Here is an 18,171-nt window from a genome sequence, read left to right as displayed (position 1 = left end):
CGATGACTATCCAAACTGTTACCCTGGGTGTGTGGTTGTGGAAGGTTTGATTTTTATTTTCCAATTGTTGCCTGTTGGGTGCAGGGTGACTTAATTCCTGGTATTTCTCCACAGCTGAGACTTCAACCCAGAGTAACTGATTCACTGGGGTAGAAAAGACACCAGCTGAAAACAAGACAGAGCCCCTTATCCCCACCACACTAAGCAAGTCCCCAGTTTCTCAAGCTGGAACACTGTATGGGTCCTTGGCAAAGCTCTAGGGGAAAAGGTATAGACATCAATCTCAGATTTTGGGCAAAGGGCTTGTTAATCACTAATCCTGGAGCCCCCACCCCACTTCTCTTTATCTGCTCATCTAGCCAAACAGTGTAAAATAATCATGGGGCAGAATCAGTGGAAAAACTCCAGTAACATGAATAACCAGAGTAGATCAACCCCCCCCCACCCCCCGGAAAGATATGGCAGACACAACTGAAGATCCCATTCATAAACAGATAGCTGGGATGTCAGAAATCAAATTCAGAATTTGGATTGCAAATTAGATTTATAGAATAGAGGTAAGGTTAGAATTAGAAATTCAAGGAGCATTTCAAAAGTTGTCTCAAGAATTCAACAAACTCAATGAAAAAATGACCAAAGATTTTGACACATAGAGAAAAAATCTGCAGCCCTCAAAGATCTGAGAAATACAATATAATCCCTCAGCAACAGAATGAGCAAGCAGAAGAAAGGATTTATGACATTGAAGACAAAGCTTTTGAATACTCCCAAACTCTCAGACAGGAAGACAAATGGAGAACAAAAATGAATTATTCTCTCAAAGAGCTCTGGGATAATTTGAAGAAAACTAATATTCGGCTGATAGGAATCCCTGAAGGTGATGAAGTGGCTTTCCAAGGCACAGAGGATCTTCTTCATGAAATTATGAAAGAGAACTTTCCAGACATGGCAAGAGATTCTGAAATTCAGATAGAAGACAGTTTCGAAACCCCAGCATGACTCAACCTGAATAAGACACCCCCCAGGCACATCATAATTAACTTCACTAAAGTTAATATGAAGGAGAAAATTCTGAAATCAACCAGACATAAGAAAACCATAACCTACTAGAGGAAGAATATTAGAAGGAATTCAGATCTCTCTGCTGAAAACTTTCAAGCTAGAAGAGGGTGGTCATCATATTTTAATCTCCTAAAACAAAATAACTTTCAACCCAGGATCCTATATCCAGCTAAACTGAGTTTAATTTATGATGGAGAAATTAAATATTTTATGACATTCACATGTTGAAGAAATTTGCCATAACTAAACCAGCTCTCCAGGATATTCTCAGATCTATCCTCCATAATGAACACTGCAATCCTCCACCACAAAAGTAAACCCACTCAGAAACTTTTGATCAAATTCCAACTTCCACAGTGGTGAAAGGATTAAAAATGTCCACTGGACTTTTGAAAAACACGATACCACAAATTCTACCAGGCTTATCAATATTCTCCATTAATGTCAATGGCTTAAATTACCCCCTAAAGAGGCACAGGTTGGCTGACTGCATACAAAACCTCAGACCAGATATCTGCTGTATACCAGAATCTCATCTTACCCTAGAAGATAAATGTAGACTCAGGGTGAAGAGATGGTCATCTATATTCCAGGCAAATGGAAAGCAGAAAAAAGCAGGTGTTGCAATTTTATTCACAGTTACAATAGGCTTTAACCCAGAAAAGTAAGGAAGGATAAGAATGGTCACTTCATATTTGTTAAGGGTAATACTCAATATGATGAGATTTCAATTATTAATATTTATACACCGAACCTGAATGCACGTCAATTTATAAGAGAGACTCTAACAATCATAAGCAACTTGATTTCCTCCAGCTCCATAATAGTGGGCGATTTTAACACTCCTTTTGGCAGTGTTGGATAGATCCTCCAATAAGAAGCTGAGCAAAGAAATTCTAGATTTAAACTTAATCATTTAACATTTTGATTTAACAGACATCTACAGAACATTGCATCCAAACAAAACTGAATACACATTCTTCTCATCAGCCCGCAGAACATACTCCAAAATCAATCACATCTTAGGTCACAAGTCTAACCTCAGCAAATTTAATCTATTATTCCTTGCATCTTCTTGGACCATCATGGAATAAAAGTTGAACTCAGTAACAACAGGAATCTGCATACTCATACGAAACATGGAATCTAAATAACCTTATGTTGAATGATAGCTGGGTCATAGATGAGATTTAGAAGGAAATTACTAAATTTTTGGAACAAAATGATAATGAAATGATAATGAAGACATGAATTATCAGAACCTCTGGGATACTGGAAAAGGAAAAGCAACAGGAAAAGGAAGAACATTCCAATCCCAAACCCAGTAGAAGAAAAGAAATAACCAAAATTTGAATAGAATTTAATGAAATTGAAAACAAAAAGATTATACAACAGATCAATAAATCAAAAAGTTGGTTGGTTGGTTTGATTCATTCAAAAAGGTAAATAAAATAAACCTCTGGCTAACCTAACCAGGAAAAAAAGAGTAAAATCTCTAATTTCATGAATCAGAAATGGTAAACATGAAATAACATCAGACACCTCAGAAATTCAAAAAATCTTAATGAATATTACAAGAAACTTTATTCTCAGAAATATGAAAATCTGAAGGAAATAGACCAATACTTGGAAGTACACCACTTACTAAGACTTAGCCAGAATCAAGTGGAAATGTTTAACAGGCCTATATCAAGTTCTGAAATAGCATCAACTATACAAAATCTCCCTAAAAAGAAGGCCAGGGCCAGATGGCTTCACTTTGGAATTCTACAAAACCTTTAACTCAACCTATATTGAGTAATATAGGTCCTAGTTCCAAAATATAGAAAAAGAAGGAATACTACCGAAAACATTCTATGAAGCAAACATCACCTTGATCTCCAAACCAGGAAAAGACCCAACAGAAAAGAAAATTATAGACCAATATCACTAATGAACACTGATGCAAAAATATTCAAGAAGATCCTAACAAACAGATCTGGCAACACATCAAAGAAATTATACACCATGATCAAGTGGGTTTTATCCCAGGATCTCAAGGCTGGTTGAATATACATAAATCTATAAATATAATTCAGCACATAAACAAATTAAAAAACAAAGACCCTATGATTCTTTCAATTGATGCAGAAAAAGCTTTTGATAATATCCAGCATCCCTTCATGATCAGAACACTTAAGAAAATTGACATAGAAGGGACATTTCTTAAACTGATAGAGGCTATCTACAGCAAACCCACAACCAATATCATTTTGAATGAAGTTAAATTGAAATCATTTCCTCTCAGATCAGGAACCAGGCAAGGTTACCCATTGTCTCCACTGCTCTTCAACATTGTGTTGGAAGTTTTAGGTATCATAATTAGGGAAGAAAAGGTGATCAAGGGTATCCATATAGGGTCAGAAGAGATTAAACTTTCACTCTTTGCAGATGATATAATTATATATCTGGAAAACACCAGGAACTCTAGTACAAAACTCTTAGAAGTGATCAAGGAATACAGCAGAATCTCAAGTTACAAAATCTACATTCATAAATCTGTAGCCTTTATATATACCAAAAATAGTTATGCCAAAAAAGCAGTCAAGGACTCTCTTCCATTCACAGTAGTGCCAAAGAAGATGAAATATTTGGGAGTTTATCTAACAAAGGACATGAAAGTTCTCTATAAGAGAACTATGGAACTCTAAGAAAAGAAATAATTGAAGATGTTAACAAATGGAAAAACATACCATGCTCAAGGCTGGGAAAAATCAAAATTGTTAAAATGTCCATACTATCCAAAGTAATATACAATTTTAATGCAATCCCTATTAAAGCTCCATCATCATACTTTAAAGATATCAAAAAAAATACTTTATTTTATATGGAATCAGAAAAAACCTTGAAGAGCCAAGACATTACTCAGAAATAGAAACAAAGCAGGAGGAATTATACTACTAGACCTCAGACTATACTATAAACTAATAGTGATCAAAACAGCATGGTACTGGCACAAAAACAGATAGGTAGATGTATGGAACAGAACAGAGAACCAAGAGATGAACCCAGCTACTTATCATTATTTGATCTGTTACAAGCCAATTAAAAACTTTCAGTGGGAAAAAGATTCCCTATTTTACAAATGGTGCTGTGTTAACAGGCTGGTGACCTATAGAAGAATGAAACTGGACCCACACCTTTCACCATTAACTAAGATAGACTCTCACTGGATTAAAGATTTAAACTTAAGACATGAAACTATAAAAATGCTAGAAGAAAGTACAGGAAAAACTCTTGAAGAAATTGGCCTGGGCGAATATTTTATGAGGAGGACCCCCAAGCAATTGAAGCAGCATTAAAAATACACTGCAGGGACCTAATCAAACTAAAAAGCTTCTGCACAGCCAAGAACACAGTAAGTAAAGCAAGCAGACAGCCTTCAGAATGGGAGAAGATATTTGCAGGTTATGTCTCCAACAAAGGTTTAACAACAAGAATCCACAGAGAACTCAAACATATTAGCAAGAAAAGAACAAGTGATCCCATCTCAGGCTGGGCAAGGGACTTGAAGAGAAACTTCTCTGAAGAAGGTAGGCACATGGCTTACAGACATATGAAAAAATGCTCATCATCTTTAATCATCAGAGAAATGCAAATCAAAACTACTTTGAGATATCATCTAATTCCAGTAAGATTAACCGACATCACAAAATCCCAAACCAGAGATGTTGGTGTGGATGTCGGAGAAAAGGGAACACTTCTACACTGCTGGTGCAAATGCAAACTAATTATGTTCCTTTTGGAAAATGTTTGGAGAACACTTAGAGATCTAAAAATAGACCTGCCATTTGATTCTACAATTCCTCTACTAGATATATATCCAGAAGACCAAAAATCATATTATAATAAAGATATTTGTACCAGAATGTTTATTGCAGACCAGTTCATGATTGCTAAGTCATGGAAGAAGCCCAAGTGCCCATTGGCCCATGAAAGGATTAATAAATTGTGGTATATGTACACCATGGAATTTTATGCAGCCTTAAAGAAAGATGGAGAATCTCTTTTTTCTCCATTTGTCTGCCTCTTTGAGTGTTTGGGAACATTCAAAAGCTTTGTCTTCAGTTTCGGAGATCTTATCTCTGCCTGGTCAACTCTATTACTGAGGGATTCTATTGTATTTTGGAGCGCCTCAATTAACTTTTTCATTTCCTCGAGCTCTGCTATCTCTTTTCTCATTATGTTCATATCTTTGGTGACTTGGGCTTCGAATTCATTAAATTCTTGAGATGACTTTAGAACTACTCTTTGGAATTCAGTTTCTATCTTTTCTTCCATTCTATTTATCTTATTTGCAAGTCATATTCTAAATTCAATTTCTGACATTGCAGCCATTTGTCTATGCATGGCATCTTCAGTTGTGTCTCCTTTGTCATTTCTTGCAGGGGTGATCTACTCTGGTTATTCATATTGCTAGAGTTCTTCTGTTGGGTATGCACCATATTTATTTTCCACCATTTGGTTATTAGAACTGGTAGAGTAAAATTGAATTGGGGTTCCCAGCTAGTAGAGATAGCCCCTTACCAAAGCGCTGTAATTGTGGCTTATCTCCTACAACCTTACAAAGGCCCCTTTCAGAGTTTTAGCCAGAGACTCTGAGGACATACTTGGTGAGATAGTGCAAGCTAGCTCTGTTTTGATATCAGCCAACCTCTACCCTATCCTACTCCTACCACAGTATAGAGTTTAAATCTTGACTGTGAAGAGATACAAACTGCTGCAGTGCCCAGCCCCCACCCTTCGGTTCTTTTCATCTACAGAACTTCGAAGGTCAACCTCAGATGTCCCTGAGTGGACAGCTCCAGACATGGGTTCCAACCAAATTGTCTCAGGCAGTGCAAACCCTGCCCAACAGAGAGGAATTCAAGGGTCTCCAACAGCACAATTGGGGCCAGGGATCCACACTCCCACCCACCAGACTCAGTTCACACTGTTGTCTGCTTCTCTGCTCACAGGCCCAGCTGGAGCCAGGGGCCACACCCCCACCCACCAGTCTCAGTCCATGTCCAGCTGCCTCTGCTTGCCAGACCAGTTGGAGTCAGGGGACCATGCCCCCATCTGCCAATCTCAGTCCACTGCCTGGCAAGCCTCTGTTCGCAGTCTCTGTTGGAGTCAGGGCACCAGGCCCTGCCCTCCTATCTCAGTCCACACACGGCTAGTTTCTGCTTGACAGACCAGTTTGAGTCAGGGGAACATGCCCCCACCTGCCAATCTCAGTCCACTGCCTGGCAAGCCTCTGTTCACAGGTTTTGTTAGAGTCAGGGCACCACACTCCATCCACAGGTCTCAGTCCTCACCTGGTAAGCCTCTGCTCACCAGACTCACTGGAGACAGTGGACCATGCCCTAGCCTTCAGGTTTAGGTTTACACCCAGTAAGCCACTGCTCTAGGGTTCTTTTGGAAGACCTGAACCCTTGCTATCAGGTCGCAGTCCACACCTATCAAGCCTCTGCTTGCAGGCCCAGCAGGGGCTGGGGACCAGCCCAGTCTGCCAAACTCAGTCCACATGGGGAAACCACTTTCCTGCTGTGAGTTCTGTCAGAGCCAGGGGTTCTGCACCCTGTCCTGCCAGACACAGCCCGAACTGAGGGTCAACACTACCACTGGCCGGACATAGTCATAACCAGGGGACTGCTCCCCCTCCTGCCTAGTGTCCCTTTCTTCCCACATCCTCTTTCTTCCTCATTAGTCACAGATTTCATCCTGATGGTTGGCGGTCCACTCTATGCCTAGTTCTCTCAGGACAAGACCAAACACTCTGTGCTCTGCAGGGTGCAGAACTTCAGACCACCTTGCGATGGGGAAAGGATGGACTGGGAATTTGGACTTGTCGGGGGAAATATATGTTCAATTTTATGCCTGGCGGGGTGGTGTCTAGGTTCATAAGAGACCTGGAGCTTAGCAGCTCTCTCCAGTGAGGTAAAATGAGAGGTCTTTTGTTCCCTGCTTTTTCACAGATAGCCTGTGGCAGGCCCTCTGCTTGGGGGAGGGGTCTCCTGTCCTCTGGTAGGTAGGCTTTGTACCTCTAATTTGTTTCCTTTCCTCCAAGGAAGAGCATTCCTTGCTGAACTTCTTTCTTGGCTCAGCTCCCCATCTTTGACTTCATGGAGTTTGATTCCATCCAGTTTTTCTTCCTCTGCTCAGGAGCCTCTGCCAAGGGTTGCTACCAGTTGGCTATCTCTTTAATCTCATTTTAAGTCACAGAAACTATCTCTACTATAATCTTTAAATTCTAATATGGTGGACAAGTCCCAGGAGTCTGGTTTTTTGTTGTTGCTGTTGTTGTTACTGTTTGCTGTTTTAAGCTCTCCAAGTGATATTGTGGAGCCAGGTTTGGGAAACACTGCCATGGAATTGTCAACTTTCATCTGTTTAATCAGGTTCATCCCAAATTCCTCTGCCCTAACTCCTACTTCCAACACCCAGAGGTTCATGATTGGATTGGATCCTGTCAAGCTTAATGAACCCCACAAATCCTGTCAGGTGAGCAAATGGAAAAATGGGGATCCTTGATTTCTGAACTGGAATCACAGGTCTATTGAGGCTAAAGGGAGTTCTGTTAGATTTCTGAGTCAAATGAGAGAGGAGCTGGAATATGGCTCTGATGCAAGTGATTAGATAAAAGGTGATCCCTGATCTCCAGGCAGGTGGTGTTCTGCATAAGCTCACTCCCTAATGCAGCAAGTGCAGTGGTCATCTGCCATGCTGCTTTCCCAAGTTGTGTGAGGGACCTCCTTCTTTTTCATCATAGCCTTTTTGTTTCTCAAAATCTTTCTGTGGCAATTCAATGAAATCACAACTCAGTTATCCCTTTGTAATTACACCAGGAAAGGTTTGTGAACTAATTATTTCACTTATTCAAGTAGCAGAAGGATAATTTCACAGGAAGACAATCTTAGGCAGTGGTTCCCGAATCTGAGTGTCCAGTCCCAGGTACGCCAGCTCTGTCAGGACTCCCTGCTCGACCATGGACCTTCAGGTCTCTGGAGGATGGGTCTCGAAGGCTAAGTCTAAAAAGTTCCCAAGAAAGTGAGCTAATTGATTCAGTTTCAGAACTACTTGTTGAGTAGTCTGTGGCAGGGATTCCCAATGTCAGTCTCCCCTGGAGAGGTTGTAGAAAGTGCAGATTTTGTGTCCAGCTCCAAGGGATTCTAATTGCTGTGTGGGCTCTAGAAATCAGTATTTTTTAACAAGCTCTCAAGGGGCTTCTGAAACTGGTGGCCTGTATACCTCACTTTAGGGAGTGCTGCTCTGTTCAAGGTCTGGCCACAAGTGGGCAAAAGGGGGAAGGAATGGGACACATTTTTGAGATTCCCCTAGTGCCTGTCCCAGGTCAGTTGCTAAGGTCCTTTAGACACTGAGTTACTTGCAAGTAGACACAGCAGTGCCAGACAGAGAGAGGGTGGAGAAGATGACTGTGGGGATAGTGCTGGGCTTCCTGGTATATCTGTTTAAAGGCACAGTGCAGTATTGTTTTTGATGTACTGTCTTGGCTGCAGTGGAAGCTGGGGCAGAGGAAATAGCTGAGGTGCCAACAGATAACACTACCAAGAAAATCTAAAGAGTTGCTTAAGTATGTCCAATACAGATGGTGAATATTACAACTACTAACAAAGTATATATTGGACTACAATATAGGGAAAATCAAATTTCAGTTTTATTGAGAAAAATTGAGAAAAACACTAGGAAAGTAAGATTTCAATATGGAAGAGAGCAAAGTTAACTCTTTTGTGATGCTGGTTGAGTTGGTATCTGTGTGATATTAAATAAGCCATATGACATATTTGGGTTCTATTGCTTCATCTATAAAATAAAGAAAATTTATAAGAGGTCAATAAGAGCAGCACAATTTTTCTAACTTTTTAGAAAAAGTATCATTATAAAATTGCACTAATTGAGGAAATCCAGGAGAACAATAGAAGTAGTAAGTTTTTTAACAATACTCCCTGAAGGAAAAAGAACATCTTATAAAGATTAGCCTAAAACATTAAAGAGTAGAGCCTATGTGTAAAATTATTATATGCCTTCTATGTACTTAGAATGTTTTATCCAAACCATGTTCTTAAGCAAGCATCCAACAATTAAAAGAAAAAATATCTGTTCAGTAAGGTTTTATGCTCTACATGTTTTCACAACTATGAAATAACTGTGCTGCACTCTGTACTATTTCTATAGCAAATGTTACATTGAATTAAGACAACACATACACCCAAGTGAAAAACATGGATATAGGAACTGAGAGTGTGTCATTGCCTCGATTTAAAATAGCCCCTGTTCTGTGGTTCAGAGGAACTCAGAAGTATGTCAAAGGACAAAGGGGGAAAAAGCCTTCTAAAAGGAAGCGAGAACAATATCCCTTGGTCTGATTTGTGAGAATGTCAGAATTACATTTGCAGACTTTGGCAAGACAACTAGGGCAAAGAGCAAGAGTTGGAATAACTGCTTCCAAATTTTAGGATGATCAGAAATCAAAATCCCAGAGGAACCTGTAATAAAGCAAAATTCTACTTTGTATCACTGGAAATTTTTAAGCTCATAGTCTTGCCTGCTAATATAATTCAAAGGATTTCTTTTGGGGGGTTAAACCAGGAAAAGAAAAGAAACGCATATTTAATACTCAAAGACACTATGGCAAAATAAAAAAAAAAAAATCCTATTGGATTTTTTTCCTAAGCCAGAACCCTTTTCTTTGAGGATTTAAGAAATAAATAATTAACATAACTCTAAGAAATGAAAGTGTATTCCAGGGAATATCTTGGAGAACAACGCAAATATTAAAAACATAGTTAAACTTCACTGATTATTTGAAAAATCACAGGCTTCGAAGTACAAATGAACTTAACAACTTTCACAGATTTTTTTGCCAAAATATTAAATAATTTCTGGGTTAGGAAAAAAGGAGATAAAGGAAATATTTGGGAAAAAAATTAATTCAGGTCAAAGTAATGCATGATTCTTGACACACAAACACCTGGCTAATCTACTCAGAAATAAGCAAGGGATGGATTTTATTTATGTTAGATGAAACTTTTGCTGCCTGGAATTTTTCATTTATTATTATTTAACACTATAGCAATTTTTAACAGAGATGTTCATAGAAGCTTTTCGGCATCAGTTTTCATTGATATGCCTTTGAAGAATTATATCTTTATGTAGGCAAAATAAATTATTCTTGATAGAATCTTTTTTTTTTTTTTTGTAGAGACAGAGTCTCACTTTATGGCCCTCGGTAGAGTGCCATGGCCTCACACAGCTCACAGCAACCTCCAACTCCTGGGCTTAAGCGATTCTCTTGCCTCAGCCTCCCGAGTAGCTGGGACTACAGGCGCCCGCCACAACGCCCGGCTATTGATAGAATCTTTTGCACCATGCGGTACTAATTAATGATCAGGAGGCAGGTTCATGGTGTACATCACCAGGGGAAGGTTATGAAAAGGGCAAACATTCCCCATGGTGCACTCTAGCATGGAAATAACAACATCGGAAAACTGTAAATTTTCATTATAATTTCCTGAATGTTAGAGTAGATTTTGTGCTGGTTTTTTCTTTATTTTTATGTCCATATTAAAGAAACTTGTTCCCTGATTGACAAATCTATTCTTTAATGTGTGGAAAGCATTCTCTGAGATTTAAAGACTTAAGAGAGCCAGCATTCAAAGAATTTGAATCACAATGTCAATGTCTTTTTGTCTTAGAAGAAATATAATATTTCAAACCTGTTTCCTATACTTACTAAAGAAAAAAAATCACCTCCATTGGAAACAATGCAAATTTTCAACCACTTAAAAGGCACAAAAGGGAAAAAGCATACTTTGTGAGGTCTTGATTGGCCTTGAGAGAGTAGTTACGACCCAAATATGGTTCCTGCAATTTTATACCTCGTATTTGGAAAGCAGATGAAAATACACAGTTGACTGTTGTATACTCCCCTTCCTTCTGACTGGAATTTTAAAAAGTCCTTCTCAAGACAAGTATCTTCAAACTCTTCACTTACACACCTTTTTATTTTTTAAGCAGAAGACTATGAATTCCAGAGTTTGTATATAAAGTTTCTTATTTCCTCATTCAATTTTTTTTTTACCTTTCCCAAGCCAGGCCTTGAAGATCTTGGCTAGATAGTCAGATAGTCAGTCTGTCACCAGATATGTGCTGGGGAGCTACTGACTGATACGAACCAGGCCTTTGTAGGCTTCTGGCTCTTGGTCTAGTACTCAAGTTTGTGTTTTTAATCTACTTGCTCTGTGGCCATGTTGACTATTCCAAATGATAAGTTTCAATGAAAACAAGCCTTATTTTAAGCCAGATTCAGTAAGAGGAAATAGGCCATCTCACACTATTGGTGGGAATTTAAAGAAGATAATTCAGTAACATTTAGCCATTGGTCCATCAATTCCACCTGAGAGCATTTATTATATAAAAATATTTACACAACTAGACAAAGATATATATGTACAAGAATGTTTGCTACCTTTTTTTTAACAATGAAAAGTGGAGGCACTGATTAAAAAGTGGCACTATTAAAAACAGAATACTTGGTAGCAATTTCAAAAAATGAGGCATATTCATTGACATGAAAAGATGACTGGCTTGGATTCTGCTTGTCCCCACCAAAACTCACGCTGACATTTCATCTCCAACATGGCAGTGTTGTGAGGTGGGGCCTAGTGGAAGGGTTCCAGTGCTGGGGGCAGGTCCTTCTTGGCCCTGTTCTTAGGTAACCAGTGAGAGTGAGTTCTCTCTCTGGGAAGACTGGATTAGATCTTATGAGAGTTGGTTGCTACACTTCTGGGTAGTGTGCGGACACTTCTGGGTTTCTCCTCTCTTCACACATGGCCACTTTCTTTTCGACCTTCTCTGCCATGTGATGATGTAGCACAACACAACTCGCCAGAAGCCACCATCATGCCTTTGAGTTTCCCTCCCTGCAGAGCCATGACCTAAATAGACTCCTTTTCTTTATAGCTTACCCATTTTCAGCAACACAAAAGCAACACAAAATGGTCTAGAACAATGGGGCGGTGTGTTACTAAATGTAGAAAATGGTTGTGGAAGCATATGTAGGTACACGGTATTGACATATTACCTGATGTCTTTAATTAAATCCATATTCATATTCCATATGTATGTTTACTTCTGTAGAGATAAAGACTGAAAAAACTCATTAAAATTAAAAGTTATGATCACTGGAGAGTGAAATAATCACTTTCTCTTATCTATGTAGTTTGAATTTTTCTATCTAAATTTTGTAAGCATTAAAAATATTACTATTTGGGGAGGAATACTTTCCACCATAGCAGAGACATAGTATTAACATGGTATTACCTCTCAAAAAAATGTTCTTGTTCTGAATTATGGATATCATGAAAACTCATTTTGAATTTCGTTAATTTCTACAGCTGCAATTGGTCTCAAAACTAAATTTTCACTACAGAGTCATTGGTGAAAAATGTTCAGTCTTTGGAGAGTTCTAAGACCCAAGATGATTCTGAGTAAGGCTATTCTTCATCAGAGGAAGTTTTTCAATTCTTCCCAGCCTACGACTCACCTCTCCAAGTTTGTGATTTGTCTTTAGGGGTGGGCTATATTATTATTATTATTGTTATTATTATTATCATTACTACTACCATTCCTGTTGCCACATGTTGAGTGATTTATATGCTAAGCAACATATGCAAATATATGCTAGGCAACATGCAAAATACTTGACCTTTAAGATTGCTAATTTAAACAATAATGATAAGACACAGATTTCCAGTTGTACAGACGAGAAAGCTGAGTGTTGTAGAAATTAATTAGCTTGCCAAAGGTCACAAGCTAGTGAACAGTGATAATAGAATAATAGAATTTGAACACATCTTAACTCCAACACTCTTGGATCTTTCTATTATATACCATTATAAGGCAACCACAAAATGTCACAGGTATGCTAGTGTGCATGGAACAAAAGGTGTAATAGAATGTCAAAATTATAAAGAATGTCAGCATCTTCATAGCACAGAATCAACATCCAGAATCTTGCAACAGGAGTAATAGCATCTAGACATAGAGAGTCTTGGCAAGCCACAGAATAAGCACAGGAATGCTCATTTCACCCAGTGAGAAAGGATTGTCATCATCAGGAGGGAAGTTAACACCCAGATGGCAGATGTAGTTCCCAGATGCCTGACATGTGTGCTTGCTTACTCGATCAGAGTTCACTAGGGGAAGTCTCACAGCAAAAGCGCCTCCCAGAAGGAATACTCAATGTGGCCTTGTAATCAAAATTGTTCCTGGATGAACCACTCCTGTTCTGTCTCTTTGTCAGCATCAAGTCACGGTTAGTGTCCATTGTGGCATCTGCTACTGCCTGGTATTTTCATTCCAGCACATGGTTCATATTTTGTCAGCAACCTCAGGGTGCCCATTATTCATCGTAAGTGAGCCTTTTCTCTATTTCCCTTCTTCCCTCTTTCCTTGATATTTTTCCCACTTCTTTTTTGCTCTTCCTTCTCCTCCCTAATTTCTCTTTCACTCTCTCATGCACATATTATTTCCTAAGTATCTAATGTGAACCAGAAACTGTGCCTATTATTTGACAGAAGCGCTCTGGATGTAACATTCCTCCTTCAAGGAGCTCACAGTCTAGAGGTCGGAATCACAGACATACAGTCACAATGCACAGGGTGCAACAGGACCCTAGAATTATCACTCTTGAGAAGAGCTGAACTAAGATCTCAGGTTCCTTAAACCCAGTTCCACATTACACTCTTCTAAAGTTTATGATGTGATTAAAAATATCTTTGGTTATTAACAATTCTAGGCTTTCTGATAGGAGGAGCACAGATTAATGGAAAGAGTAATGGATTCAGAAAACATACATGCAGCTCTGTCACTACTGATTGCCCAACTTTAGGTCCTTTTTCTCGCAAAACTTTAGAGTAGCCTCACTCTGTGTGTATAAAATACCTTCCACCTTTAAACATTTTTTGAATTCTAAAATGTCTGAATGGTTTTATGACATGTATCCATGTGAAATAAGATTATCAATTGGTACAAGTATGTTGCAAAAATAGTTGCCCATATATTTTTAAAGCCTTAAAATATCTGTTTATTCACCCTGGCATTTTCATCTCTAAAAATGTAGCCTAAGGAAATCACTGGAAACATCTGGTCTGATATTTGTATGAAGATGGTCATTATAGTACAGTATTCCCTATAATAGCAAAAAAATAAAACCAAAACTAGAACAAAACATTTTATTGTACAGCATGAGTTTCTAATATGGTATATATTCTATACTGTGGAATACTTTGTAGTTATTAAAAATGGTATGGGACTGTTATACTTACGATACAGAATGATATTTAGAGTTTGTAATTGTATTCCAGTATCTAGAATAGTGCTTGATCCATACTAGATGTTAATAAATTTTGTGAATATTTTATTAAGTGAAAAAGTTCATTCCAAAGTAATGTGGACTATTATGTCATTTAGAAAATATTATAATATGTATACACAAAGTATAAACCAAAATGTTCAGTGATAATTTCAGGGTGGATATTTATTAGTAAGTTTTATTTTCAAATTTCTGCACTAATCCCCACCTTCCACCCCAATCAGTTTTCTACTCCTCCACCAGGATAATCATGGAAAAACTCAAACATGACCATGTTATCTCATTAAAATTCTTCCATTATTCCATATTTCTGTTTAACTTAACACCATACCCTCAGGCTGGCTGGCGAGTGCCAGGAGCCTAGCCAAGTTATTAGGAACCCAGGAGTAGACTTGTGCGGGATAGAAAAAAGAAACACAGAAAATAGCAGGATCAGGAGGACCTTTCCTCAATAGGACAAGGCAACCTCAACTTTACTGCACGGCTTCATGCTTGAAGGCATGATTTTGTCATAATTGCATAACTTGATTAAAAGCAGCCTAAAAGCAGAATAGCATTGTCAGCAGTCTGGGATGACCAAAAGGGCATGTCTCCATTGTAATCTGGTTCAAGAACAAAAGCCATAACAGGAAAACAGCTGGGGCCAGGTTGCATTCGGTCTTTGCCTCAGATGTGGTTCCTCAAAACTAAGGGAACTTGGGCGGTGCCTGTGGCTCAACCGAGTAGGGCACTGGCCCCATATGCTGGAGATGGTGGGTTCATACCCAGCCCCAGCCAAAAAAGAAAAGCAGTACCATGAAATAAAAGATAACTTAAAAAAAAAAACACAAAAAACTAAGGGACCTTGCCTCCCAGGAGGTCGGCTCCCAACAGGCGAGGGCCTGCTGGCTCTGACCATGCTTAATGCTGTACTGTCTCTTATCCTCTTATTTCAGCCACCTATGCCTTTCTGTTTATCATATGGTAGAGCTTCCTCCTGTTTCTGGGCTCCCTCTTGGTGCCCCTACAAGTGGTGTCTGCCTTGCCACACCCGACTTCTTACACCTGACTTTGCCCAGGACACCCAGAGCCATCCTTCAACCTTATTTTGATCAAGGCTGCGTGAAGCATCTCACTCCATGGTTCTTTATTTATAACGCTCCTGACTCTGTGTTACCCTCAAATGCTTTCCCACCTGTGTTTTATTCCTTCTCAGACCAGAGCATCAAGCACTGTAACTGGCACTCTAAGTAGGCACTTAGCGAGCACGCTGCTGAGTATCATCTTGACTTTTACTTCCATTTGTATTCTTTAAATTACATAGTATATGTGCAATTTAAAAATCATAATTAATGTAAGTGGGTTGAGGTTGGTAAAGGTGAGGCAATGACAGATATTTGGAAGAGATAGGGTGTGTTTCCTTGTGGATTGAAAAGAGTGACTCTGTCACAAACAAAATTGTGGGATTAATTGGGATCATCTTTTAAAATATAGATTATTCTGTGTCCTATTTATACCTTAATGCCATCTAAGTTAACCTGATCAATTCTCCTAATTCAACAATGAACTACCATGTGTCATATATATGCAGTCAATACAGTTCGCAAACTCATCCTAGAAAAAGTGCTATATACATCATTGCTGAATATCACTATGGTCACCAAATGGCCAATGAGAGTACTTCCAGGGTGACCATAGTGATGACAGCTCTGATGGCCATTTCAGAAAAAAGTTCCAAAATTCTTTGAAGGGTGGACTACGCATTAGCATCAGTGCATAGCTTCCTATGAGGAGTACTTTGAGGGTGACCATAGTGGTACTCAACAAGGAAGTAGCTAGCACTTTTTCTAGGATATGGTTGAACTTAATTGTCTGACCTCAGGCTAAAGCCAGGTTGTACAAGGATGGATAAAACACAGCCCCATCCTCAAAGAGCTCAAATGTGGGACTCAGAAGAGGAAAGAATCTAGGAAAAGAAAAGAACAAATTTGACACGTGTGTGTGTGTGTGTGTTTCTGTTTGTCACCCCCTGGACATTTTCTTGGTGATATCTTATGATTCACACGTTTTGTTTTCTACGTTCCTTTCTGGTTTTCTTAGTTGGGCTTTTAACTTTTGCCTGCAATGAGTTCATAGTGATGCTTGCCATATTATATAGGGATAAAGAAGGTAACTCTTCACATTCAGAAAATGCTTTGCCAGATCTTTTGTTGGTTCCCACTTGTACCCACTACGCTACAGACGAGGAGTCTCTTTAATGAGTAAGACAGCAAGTGAAGAAGTTAGGCCACAACCTCCAAGGCACAATGCAAGTCTATAATTAGCCACAAGCCCTTAGCTGCTACACAGCCTATGGCTTACTCATGCTTTCCAAAACTGCCCCCATTTGAAGTCAAAGAGTCACAAGTCAATGATGGCTCCTTGTAAACCTACATACAGTGAGTGACACACAGACTCATACAGGGTCACCTTTACTTTGCCTCTTAAACCTAGGATGGGAAGTATAAAACAATCCTCATATTAAATGTTCCCCCTAATCTGTTAGGAGAGAAAACCAAACTAAAATACACCTAAATTTCCTAAATTTTGTCTTAAAAATCTAACAAGCCCCCAAACATTGGTAATACAGTTTTTGGTTTAAGAAAGGAACTTTGTCTCAAATAAAAGGAGAGCCTTGGCCTGAACCCTTCCTTAAGCTGCTACAATTATGCTGTGCAAACATTCCCTCTCATCAGTGTTTTGTCTCTACTTCTCATTATTCAGAGAGTGGTATGTTTCCTCTTCAACTTAAAAATTGACAGAAAAAATACCCTCATTTCCTCTAAAAGAAATAAACACAGGCAAAGGTCAGAGGGATGCATTCCATGGACACTGTCCATAGAAGAGCAAAGTGCAAGGCAGAGGGCTGGAATCAGAGAGTGCCCATACTCTGTCAGCCCTGAGTATCTGGGGGCCTTTCCCCAACCTCCACAGCCCTGGAACAAAGCTCTGGCCACTAAAAACCTCTACCCACAGCTCTGAGGAAACTTCCCACCTGGCATGTGCATTTTAATGGTGGGTCTGAGTATTTGCGAGTAAAGGCACAGTCACCTCTGTTGGAATTCTTTCCATAATCAAAATCAAATTATCTTCCACTTACCTTGTTTCTGGGCAGGGCACTAGGCTCCTCCAGAAGGGAGTAGTTTCCTGCACCTTTTCTATACTGTTGTTCAATTTCTTCTACTGCTTCTTCATTGTGTCACTGGCATTATCCTTGCTCAGCCCCTCTCAACTCTTGCCTTGTAAGCAGATTTGCATCTTCTCACTGCAACCTTTAGAATCCACTCTTTCTAGGGCCACTGTACTCATCTTTCTAAAACTCAGGGGTCCCTGGCTTTCTTGGTTTTAAACACATACACAAGCATTAAGCATGATAGCCCATGCTCATACCTCATGCCTTTTGTTGAATAATTCATTAATCCAAATATTTGGTAAAGAGCAACACTCTAGGAAATTTTAAGTTGTGGATGGGATGAAGTTCAAGGTAGAGTAGGAAATTCAGGAATGAAGAGAGATTGGAGATGAGATAAAAGTATTTTTTCTGTTGTATATGTGATATGCTAATAAAAGATAATAAAAGTGTAAAAATGTTTAGAACAGCAAGATTCTTGCACAATTAAAAAAAAAAAGAAATGTTCATGTCAAGATAATTATCAAAATTAACACTTTAAAAA

General features: G+C 38.9%; 1 long non-coding RNA gene across 1 annotated transcript in view; it reads right to left on the bottom strand.

Moving 5' to 3' along the window:
* Positions 1-17,709, bottom strand: part of LOC128563207 (uncharacterized) — a 147,599-nt gene extending 129,890 nt beyond the window's left edge. The window contains exon 1 of the long non-coding RNA XR_008373762.1: positions 17,598-17,709. This is a non-coding gene — a long non-coding RNA (uncharacterized LOC128563207). The remainder of the gene's footprint in view (positions 1-17,597) is intronic.
* Between the last annotated feature and the right edge of the window lie 462 nt (positions 17,710-18,171).

Source organism: Nycticebus coucang, chromosome 13 (assembly GCF_027406575.1).
Source record: "Nycticebus coucang isolate mNycCou1 chromosome 13, mNycCou1.pri, whole genome shotgun sequence".
Classification (NCBI taxonomy): domain Eukaryota; kingdom Metazoa; phylum Chordata; class Mammalia; order Primates; family Lorisidae; genus Nycticebus; species Nycticebus coucang.
The sequence above is the reverse complement of the archived record's forward strand: the minus strand, read 5'-3'. Positions and strand labels throughout refer to the sequence as shown.